The sequence below is a fragment of the Pristiophorus japonicus genome, chromosome 8, assembly GCF_044704955.1.
Source record: "Pristiophorus japonicus isolate sPriJap1 chromosome 8, sPriJap1.hap1, whole genome shotgun sequence".
In the NCBI taxonomy this organism is placed as follows: domain Eukaryota; kingdom Metazoa; phylum Chordata; class Chondrichthyes; family Pristiophoridae; genus Pristiophorus; species Pristiophorus japonicus.
Window position 1 is genome coordinate 85,108,905 of NC_091984.1, and position 10,156 is coordinate 85,119,060.

General features: G+C 46.4%; 1 protein-coding gene across 5 annotated transcripts in view; it reads left to right on the forward strand.

Moving 5' to 3' along the window:
• LOC139268607 (guanine nucleotide-binding protein G(I)/G(S)/G(O) subunit gamma-12) overlaps positions 1–10,156 on the forward strand; it is a 213,817-nt gene that overhangs the window by 29,331 nt on the left and 174,330 nt on the right. For 4 of the 5 annotated variants that reach the window (XM_070886996.1, XM_070886997.1, XM_070886995.1 and 1 more), the window contains exon 2: positions 746–787. The exons of the other annotated variant lie outside the window; for it this stretch is intronic. The gene's annotated coding sequence lies outside the window, so the exon portion shown is untranslated. The remainder of the gene's footprint in view (positions 1–745; positions 788–10,156) is intronic. 5 annotated transcript variants of the gene reach the window in all.

Sequence of the window (10,156 nt, forward strand, 5' to 3'; positions counted from 1 at the left end):
AGCACACCTGGTAGGTCATTAAAAAAAATTTCTGCACTTCAGCCTTGTCCTGAGTATATGCTGCTGGCATTGACTTGATTGGTGACTTGATAAATCTGTTTTCCAACTCTTCACACAATATAAAGCCCATCCAAGGGGAACAGAGTGTATTTTCTTCCCTGGTTGTTCCACCACGATCACCCCTGCCCCAATGGAAAAATGAGGCACCTTGCCACACCTTCAACTGCTCATTAACATCATGGTGAACCTGCAGACAATTATTTCTGCTCTTACGCCAGGAACAGTGCAATGACCCTTTGAGAGAGAATTTACTGCCCTCAATGGGTGAGCTCCCAATCCTAGGCACGATTTACACCTGCAGTTCACCGACAATGTGTATTGAAGAAGAACCTGCAAACTCAATGCTACTCTGGGATGCTAATCTTACTGTTCTGAGCGGGTAGATTAAAATCAGTTGTTAATCAGGCGCTCTCAAACTCAATGGTAGATATCTTGATTAGAATGGGAATAGTTTGTGCAGTGGCATTCTGCTATATTAGCCCTATTTTGTGATATCTAGAAAGTTAAAGATCATTCCACCCAATCCCCAGCTGCTTCTTGGGTACCTATCAATCAAATTTCAGTTGCTGGCAATTTAACCGCAGTTCGTGCCAGTGCCTTTAGAAGATTGGCTTTGACAGGTGCTATGGTTACTGTGCAACAGTTCACGCTCCTAAATTTGTACTCCTTTTATGTGCTCCTACAGTGTGTGGAGGATGCAGAATGAAGAAGATAGATTATTTGCCTGGTAAGTTTCCTTATTCTTAAAATGATATCCATGTACCACTATCTCAGTCAACCATCCCCCCAGGAATGTTTTGGTGGGGTTAGTGTTAAGTGGCTGATTAGTTTCAATTTGGCTTCAGATAATACTGAACTGGTGTAACCTGTAAAGAAAGAGAACTTGCATTTATATAATGCCTTTCATGACCTCCGGACGTCCCAAAGTGCTTCACAACTTGTAAGATTTCTAAATCTCTGGCATTAAATTTACAGTGAGACTAATTCTTTTAAAACAATTCGGAACAGTTTATTAAAACACACACATACATGCACATTTACCAGCAGTTGTCTACTAGTTACAACAGATACAATGTTACAATAATGATTTATAAAAAGATATACGTCACTTTCTTTTGGCTGGCAGGTTTAACACATGGCCTGCTGTCTCAGCTGGTCTTTGAGCGGAAGGTCTTGCCATATGTCCAGGAGAGGAGAGAGAGTGAAAAAGTCTTTGGCTGAGTTCTTCTACTCCTTCTACTTCAAGTCCATTGTTCCTCAAAGCCCCAGGATTGGATCATGGTTCCAGGGCCATCCCTTATTGGCTCTCCTCACACATGTGGTTGTTGAACTGGTCCAACCATCTCTTGATTAGGTTAATTGCTTTCCAATACACAAAATACACAAACAGGCCATGCTGGAAGCCTGTGAGCTTCCATTTTGTTTTAACACTGCAGCCTTTCTGTATAATCTACACTTTTAACATTTATACATATACAGAATCAATGTTATCATTAATAAACACTTTTATTCTTACAAACCAATTAAGTACTTTTGAAGTGTAATCACTGTTGTAGTCACTGTTGTAATGCAGGGAAATGCAGCAGCCAATTTGTGCCTAGCAAGGTCCCAGAGACATCAATGAGATAATACCTAGATGATCTGTTTTGGTGATGTTGGTTGAGGGATAAATATTGGCCAGGGCACCGGAGAGAAGTCTCTTGCTCTCCTTCGAATAGTGCCATGGGCTACTTTATGCCCTCTGAGACAGCAAATGCGGCCTTGGTTTAACATCTCATCTGAAAGACAGCAAGTCCGGCACTGCATATGTTGTGTGTTGAACTGTCTGGAATGGGACTTGAACCCACAATCTTCAGGCGAGAGTGCTACCACTGATTAGGGATTTAAACAAAAATTGTTCATGGGAAGTGGGTGTTGCTGGTAAGGTCAGCATTTATTGCCGATCCCTAATTGCCCTTGAGAAGGACTTCTTGAACCGCTGCAGTCTGTGTGGTGAAGACATTCCCACAGTGCTGTTACGAAGGGAGTTTCAGAATTTTGACCCAGCAAATATGAAGGAACAGCGATATACTTCCAAGTCAGGATGGTGTGTAACTTGGAGGGAAACATGCAGGTAATGCTCTTCCCATGTGCCTGCTGCCCTTGTCCTTCTCTGTAGTAGAGGTCAGGGGTTTGGGAGGATTTGCCGAAGAAGGCTTGGCGAGTTGCTGCAATGCATTTTGTAGATGGTACATACTGCAGGGCCACGGTATGCCAGTGGTAGAGGGAATGAATGTTTAAGGTGGTTGATGGGGTGCCAATCACGTGGGCTGCTTTGTCCTGAATGGTGTCGAGCTTCTTGACTGTTTTTGGAGCTGCACTCATCCAGGCAAGTGGAGAGTATTCCATCACACTCCTGACTTGTGCCTTGTAGATGGTGGAAAGGCTTTGGGAGTCAGGAGGTGAGACACTCGCCGCAGAATACCCAACCTCTGACCTGCTCTTGTTGCCACAGTATTTGGCATGGATAGAGGATTGGCTAACTAACAGAAAACAGAGAGTCGGGATAAATGATTCATTCTTGGGTTGGCAATCAGTAACTAGTGGGGTGCTGCAGGGATCAGTGCTCGGACCCCAACTATTTACAATCTATATTAATGACTTGGAAGAAGGGACTGAGTGTAATGTAGCCAAGTTTGCTGGCGATCCAAAGATGGGAGGAAAAGCAATGTGTGAGGAGGACGCAAAAAATCTGCAAAAGGACTTAGGCAGGCTAAGTGAGTGGTCAAAAAATTGGCAGATGAAGTATAATGTTGGAAAGTGTGAGGTCATGCACTTTGGCAGAAAAAAAAATCAAAGAGCAAGTTATTATTTAAATGGAGAAAAATTGCAAAGTACTGCAGTACAGCGGGATCTGGGGGTACTTGTGCATGAAACACAAAAGGATAATATGCAGGTACAGCAAGTAATCAGGAAGACCAATGGAATCTTGGCCTTTATTGCAAAGCGGATGGAGTATAAAAGCAGGGAAGTCTTGCTACAGTTATACAAGGTGTTGGTGAGGCCACACCTGGAGTACTGCGTACAGTTTTGGTTTCCATATTTATGAAAGGATATACTTGCTTTGGAGGTAGTTCAGAGGAGGTTCACGAGGTTGATTCCGGAGATAAGGGGGTTGACTTATGAGGAAAGGTTGAGTAGGTTGGGCCTCTACTCATTGGAATTCAGGTGATTTTATCAAAACGGCTAAGATTATAAGGGGGCTTGACAAGGTGGATGCAGAGGATGTTTTCACTGATGGGAGACTAGAACTAGGGGGCATAATCTTAGAATAAGGGGCCGCCCATTTAAAACAGATGAGGAGGAATTTCTTCTGAGGGTTGTGAATCTGTGGAATTCGCTGCCTCAGAGAGCTGTGGAAGCTGGGTCATTGAATGGATTTAAGACGGAGATAGACAGTTTCTTAATTGATAAGGGAATAAGGGGTTATGGGGAGCTGGCAGGGAAGTGGACCTGAGTCCATGATCGGATCGTCCATGATCATATTAAATGGCGGAGCAAGCTTGAGGGGCCTCCTGCTCCTATTATGTTCTTATGTATTTATGTGGCTGGTCCAGTTGGTGACCCCCAGATGTTGAGGTTGGGTGATTTGGCGATGGTAATGCCGTTGAATGTCATGGGGCGGTGGTTAGACCCTCGCTTGTTGGAGTTAGTCATTGCCTGCCACTTGTGTGGCGCGAATGTTACTTGCCACTTATCAGCCCAAGCCTGAATGGCATTCAGGTCTTGCTGCAAGCAGGCATGGACTGCTTCATTATCTGAAGTGTTGCGAATGGCACTGAACACTCTGCAATCATCAGTGAACATCCCCATTTCTGACCTTGTGATGGAGAGAAGGTCATTGATGAAGCAGCTGAAGATGGATGGGCCAAGGACACTGCCCTGAGGAACTCCTGCAGCGATGACCTGGGGCTGAGATGATTGACCTCCAACCACCACAACCATCTTCCTTTTGTGCTAGTTATGACTCCAGCCAGTGGCGAGTTTTCACCCTGATTCTAATTGACTTCAGTTTTATTGGGGCCCCTTGATGCCATGCTCTGTCAAATGTTGCCTTGATGTCGAGGGCAGTAACGCTCACCTCAACTCTGGAATTCAGCTCTCTTTGCAACTTTAATCCAAACATTGAAATGAGGTCTGGAGCCAAGTGGTCCTGGCAGAACTCAAACTGAGCATCGGCGAGAAGGTTATTGGTGAGTAAGTGCTGTTTGATAGCACTTCCATCACTTTGCTGTTGATTAAGAATAGACTAATGGGGTGGTAATTGGTCAGATTGGATTTTTTCTGTTTTTTGTGGACAGACATACCTGGGCAGTTTTCCATATTGCCGGGTAGATATGCCAGTGTTGTAGCTCTACTGGAACAGCTTGGCTAGAGGCGCGGCTAGTTCTGGAGCACAAGTCTTCAGCACGACAGCCAGGATGTTGTTGGGGCCCATAGCCTTTGCTTTATGCAGCGCGTGCAGCCGTTCTTTGAATTCATGTGGAGTGAATCGAATTGGCTGAAGACTGGCTTCTGTAAAGATTGGGACCTCAGGAGGAGGCCGATATGGATCATCCACTTGGCACTTCTGGCTGAAGATGGTTGCACTTGCCTGCTGGGCTCCGCCATTATTGAAGATGGGGATATTCATGGATCCTCCTTCCATTAGTTGTCCACTGAAGAGCTTTGATCTGATCCGTTTGTGCGATCGCTTAGCTCTGTATAGCATGCTGCTTCTGCTGTTCATGCATGCATGTAGTCCTGTGTTGCAGCTTCCCAGGTTGGCACCTCATTTTCAGGTATGCCTGGTGCTGCTCCTGGCATGCTCTTCTGCACTCCTCATTGAGCCAGGGTTGGTCCCCTGACTTGATAATGGTGTGAAGGATATGCTGGGCTATGAGGTTAGAGATTGCGGTGGAATACAACTCAGCTGCTGCTTGATGACCTACGGCGCCTCATGGATGACCAGTTTTGAGCTACTAGATATGTTCTGAACCTATCCCATTTAGCACGGTGGTAGTGCCACACGATGTGATGGAGGATGTCCCCAGTGTGAAAGCGGGACTTCGTCTCCACAAGGACTGTGCGGTGGTCATTGCTACCAATGCGGTCATGGACAGATGCATCTGCGAAAGGCAGATTGGTGAGGATGACGTCAAGTCGGTTTTTCCCTCGTGTTGGTTCTCTCAAAACCTATTGCAAGCCCACTCTGGCAGTTATGTCCTTCAGGTCTCTGCCAGCTCAGTCAGTAGTGGTGCTACTGAGCCACTCTTGCTGATGGATGTTGAAGTCCCCCACCCAGAGCACATTTTGTGCTTTTGCTACCCTTGCTGCGTTTTCCAAATGGTGTTCATGGAGGAGTACTGATTCATCAACTGAGGGAAGGCGGTAGGTGGTAATCAGCAGGACTTTTCCTTGCCCATGTTTGACCTGATGCCATGAGACTTCATGGGGTCCAGAGTCAATGTTGAGGACTTCCAGGGCCACTCCCTCCCTCCCATATACCACTTTGCGACCTCTGGTGGGTCTCTCCTGCCAGTGGACAGGACATATCCAGGGATGGTGAGTCTGGGACATTGACTCAAAGATATGATTCTGTGGGTATAACTGTCAGGTTGTTGCTTGACTAGTCTGTGTGACAGCTCTCCCAATGTTGGCACAAGTCCCCAGTCGTTTGTGTACAAGTGATTAATATAACTTTTCCCATTACAATTTTTAGCAGTGTACCAGATCCTTTGGGTGAATAAGCTAAGCCTTCTTGATCCTAGATACACAGTCTACAATTTCAAAGTTTATCATTTCAAGGTAACATTTACATGTAGAACATGAGGGCTTCCAGTACCCATGGAGCCTGATCCAGCCGCATCAGAATTGAAGACTAGTCAGAAGAGGAAGGGAGCTGGAAAGTGCTAAAAATGGACAAATAACAAAACATAAGAATTAGGAACAGGAGTAGGCCATCTAGCCCCTCGAGCCTGCTCCGCCATTCAATAAGATCATGGCTGATCTGGCCGTGGACTCAGCTCCACTTACCCGCCCTCTCCCCGTAACCCTTAATTCCCTTATTGGTAAAAAAAAACAAGTACAACATGAGAGAATTAAAGCATGACCCTACCCCTCCCTCTTCCCTCCACCCCCGCAGTGTACTCAATTTATCACAGAGTAATAAACCAAGGAAATTAACTTGAATGGTTAATAGATTAAAGAGAAAAAATCTCAGTTAATGTGAAACAACTTATCAAATAAAAGTATTTTGAAAATGAAAGTCACATTGACTTCATAGTTAGTTGAAACTTTAACTGTTTCCTTTACTTCAGTTTGCTAAACTGAAAAGATGAAAGAAATTGGGAATATTAACCTCCTCGTAGGCAGTCCCTCGAAATCGAGGAAGACTTGCTTCCACTCTAAAAGTGAGTTCTCAGGTGACTGTACAGTCCAATATAGGAATTACAGTCTCTGTCACAGGTGGGACAGACAGTCGTTGGAGGAAAGGGTGGGTGTGGTGTCTGGTTTGCTGCACGCTCTTTCCGCTGCCTGCGCTTGATTTCTGCATGCTCTCGGCGATGCGACTCGAGGTGCTCAGCACCCTCCCGGATGCTCTTCCACCACTTAGGGCGGTCTTTGGCCAGGGACTCCCAGGTGTCGGTGGGGATGTTGCACTTAATCAAGGAGGCTTTGAGGGTATCCTTGAAACGTTTCCTCTGCCCACCTGGGGCTCGCTTGCCGTGGAAGAGTTCCGAGTAGAGTGCTTGCTTTGGAAGTCTTGTGTCAGGCACGCGAAAAATGTGGTCCGCCCAATGGAACTGGTCGAGTGCGGTCAGTGCTTCGATTCTGGGGATGTTGGCAAGATCGAGAACACTGACGTTGGTGTGTCTGTCCACCCAGGGGATTTGCAGGATCTTGCGGAGACATCGTTGGTGGTATTTCTCCAACGATTTGAGGTGTTTACTGTATATGGTCCACGTCTCTGAGCCATACAGGAGGGCGGGTATCACTACAGCCCTGTAGGCCATAAGCTTGGTGCCAGATTTGAGGGTCTGATCTTCGAACACTCTCTTCCTCAGGCGGCTGAAGGCTGCGCATGCGCACTGGAGGCAGTGTTGGACCTCGTTGTCTATGTCTGCCTTTGCTGATAATAGGCTCTTGAGGTATGGAAAGTTGTCCAGGGTCGCGCCATGGATCTTGATGGCTTGGGGGGGCAGTGTTGTGTGGTGGGGTCAGGTTGGTGGAGGACCTTTGTCTTAGGGATGTTTAGTGCAAGGCCCATGCTTTCGTATGCCTCAGTGAAGATGTTGCTGATGACTTGAAGTTCAGCCTCTGTGCGCTGTACTGCAGTTCGACGACAGAGGATGGATCTGGCCTGCGGACGGCGAAGGTTGAACAGGTTCCCACTGGTTCTATAGTTTAGTTCCACTCCAGTGGTGAGCATGTAGAGTGTGAGGTGGAGCATTGCAAAGAAGAAGATCGAGAAGAGGGTTGGCGTGATGAATGCAGTCTTGATTGACCCCAGTCCGGACGTGGATTGGGTCTGTGGTGGATCTGTTGGTCAGGATCACTGCTTGCATGTCGTCGTGGAGCAAGCAGAGGGTGGCGACAAACTTTTGAGGGCAGCCGAAATGGAGGAGGACATAAGAACATAAGAATATAAGAATTGGGAACAGGAGTAGGCCATCCAGCCCCTCGAGCCTGCTCCGCCATTCAACAAGATCATGGCTGATCTGGCTGTGGATTCAGCTCCACTTACCCGCCCGCTCCCCATAACCCTTAATTCCCTTATTGGTTAAAAATCTATCTATCTGTGATTTGAATACATTCAATGAGCTAGCCTCAACTGCTTCCTTGGGCAGAGAATTCCAGATTCACAACCCTCTGGGAGAAGAAATTCCTTCTCAGCTCGGCTTTAAATTGACTCCCCCGTATTTTGAGGCTGTGCCCCCTCGTTCTAGTCTCCCCGACCAGTGGAAACAACCCCTCTGCCTCCATCTTGTCTATCCCTTTCATTATTTTAAATGTTTCTATAAGATCACCCCTCATCCTTCTGAACTCCAACGAGTAAAGACCCAGTCTATTCAATCTATCATCATAAGGTAGCCCCCTCATCTCCAGAATCAGCCGAGTGAATCGTCTTTGTACCCCCTCCAAGGCTAGTATATCCTTCCTTAAGTAAGGTGACCAAAACTGCACGCAGTACTCCAGGTGCGGCCTCACCAATACCCTGTACAGTTGCAGCAGGACCTCCCTGCTTTTGTACTCCATCCCTCTCGTTCCATAGTCCCTCGTGGTTAACAATGTCAAAGGCCTTTGTAAGGTTAAAGGCGGCCATGTACAAGGGTTGGTACTGTTCCTGCAATTTCTCAGTTGTCGCGCCGTAAAGATCATGGACGGTCGTGCGTGGGGCCGGAGGGGCGAAGGCTTGTTAAGTTCTTAAAAATGGGAACCTGACCCAATCCGCTGCAAACCAATCTATTTCTGGTTCAACTTGCAGGTTGGTGGTAAGGTGAATACCTTGCTTTCTAGAGGCGGTTCAGGAATTATAATATTTAGAGGAGTCTGTGTGCCTCAGATTTTAGCAGCCATGAGTATTGAACGGCTGCGGGCTGGGTTTCCCAGGGCCAGGGAAACCCAGAAGCTGAAGGGAGGCGAGATCTGATTTAGCAGCTAAGTGCTTTTTTAGCACTGCTTGTAGGTCAGGAGGAGCAGGAGTGCTTTCTCTTGGGCTCACAAGCTTACCTGCCACAACCTGTTCCCCCGCCCCCCCCCCCCCTGCTCCCGGGATATCCCTTTCCCATCCCCCCCCCCCCATCTCCCTGGTGATCTCTTTCCACACCATCACACGGTCCCTCTTCTCCACCACACCCTGGTCCCAAGCAGCAGCCTTCCTGCCCCATAGCTGGCCATCCTTTCAATCTGGCTAGCTGCCGGGCGGGAAATGGAGAAAAAATGTTTTAGTTCACAGCAGTACAATGATTTCCATCAAATTCAAACTGTCATTGTCCAGAATGTCCTATACCTCAAACCTCATTACAGTAGTGCTGTGAATGCTGCATTTTTTTGCCGGTTTCCTCGTCCCTCGCTGCCAGATGTCGCCATCTTGGCAGCCTCAAAAATGTCAGTTTTTCAGAATTCCAGATTCGGGACGTTGTACCTGTATAACATTGTAGATAGGCAACGCACACTTGGTCTTCTGCTCCTGCACGTAGCACAGTCGTTATGTTATGGGACTAGTAATCTAGAGGCATGGACTAATGATCCAGCTATGCAAGTTCAATTCCCAGCATGGCAGCTGGGGAATTTAAAATCAGTTAAATAAATGAATCTGGAATAAAAAGCTTATACAGGTTGAACCTCCCTTATCCGGAAGCCTCGGGACCTGGCCTGTTCTGGATAAGGGATTTTTCTGGATGAGGATATGCACACAAATATATATATATATCTCTCTATATATGCACACAAATATATATTTTTATATATGCATATATATGCAATATAATATATAAAGGAGACAGACAAAAAGCAGAAAACTCTTGACCAGTTAGCCTAACATCTGTGGTTGGGAAAATGTTGGAGTCCATTATTAAAGAAGCAGGAGCAGGACAGTTGGAAAAGCAAAATTCAGTCAAGCAGAGTCAGCGTGGATTTATGAAGGGGAAGTCATGTTTGACAAATTTGCTGGAATTCTTTGAGGAGGTAACAAACGGGGTGGATAAAGGGGAACAAGTGGATGTGGTGTATTTGGACTTCCAGAATGCATTTGACAAGGTGCCACATAAAAGGTTACTGCACAAGATAAAAGTTCACAGGGTTAGGGGGAATATATTAGCATGGATAGAGGATTGGCTAACAGAAAACAGAGAGTCAGGATAAATGGTTCATTCTCTGGTTGGCAATCAGTAATTAGTGGGGTGCTGCAGGGATCAATGCTGGGACCCCAACTAGTTACAATATATATGAACAACTTGGAAGAAGGGACTGAGTGTAACGTAGCCAAGTTTGCTGCTGATACAAAGATGGGAGGAAAAGCAGTGTGTGAGAAGGCCGCAAAAAATCTGGAAAAGGACATAGTGAGTGGGCAAAA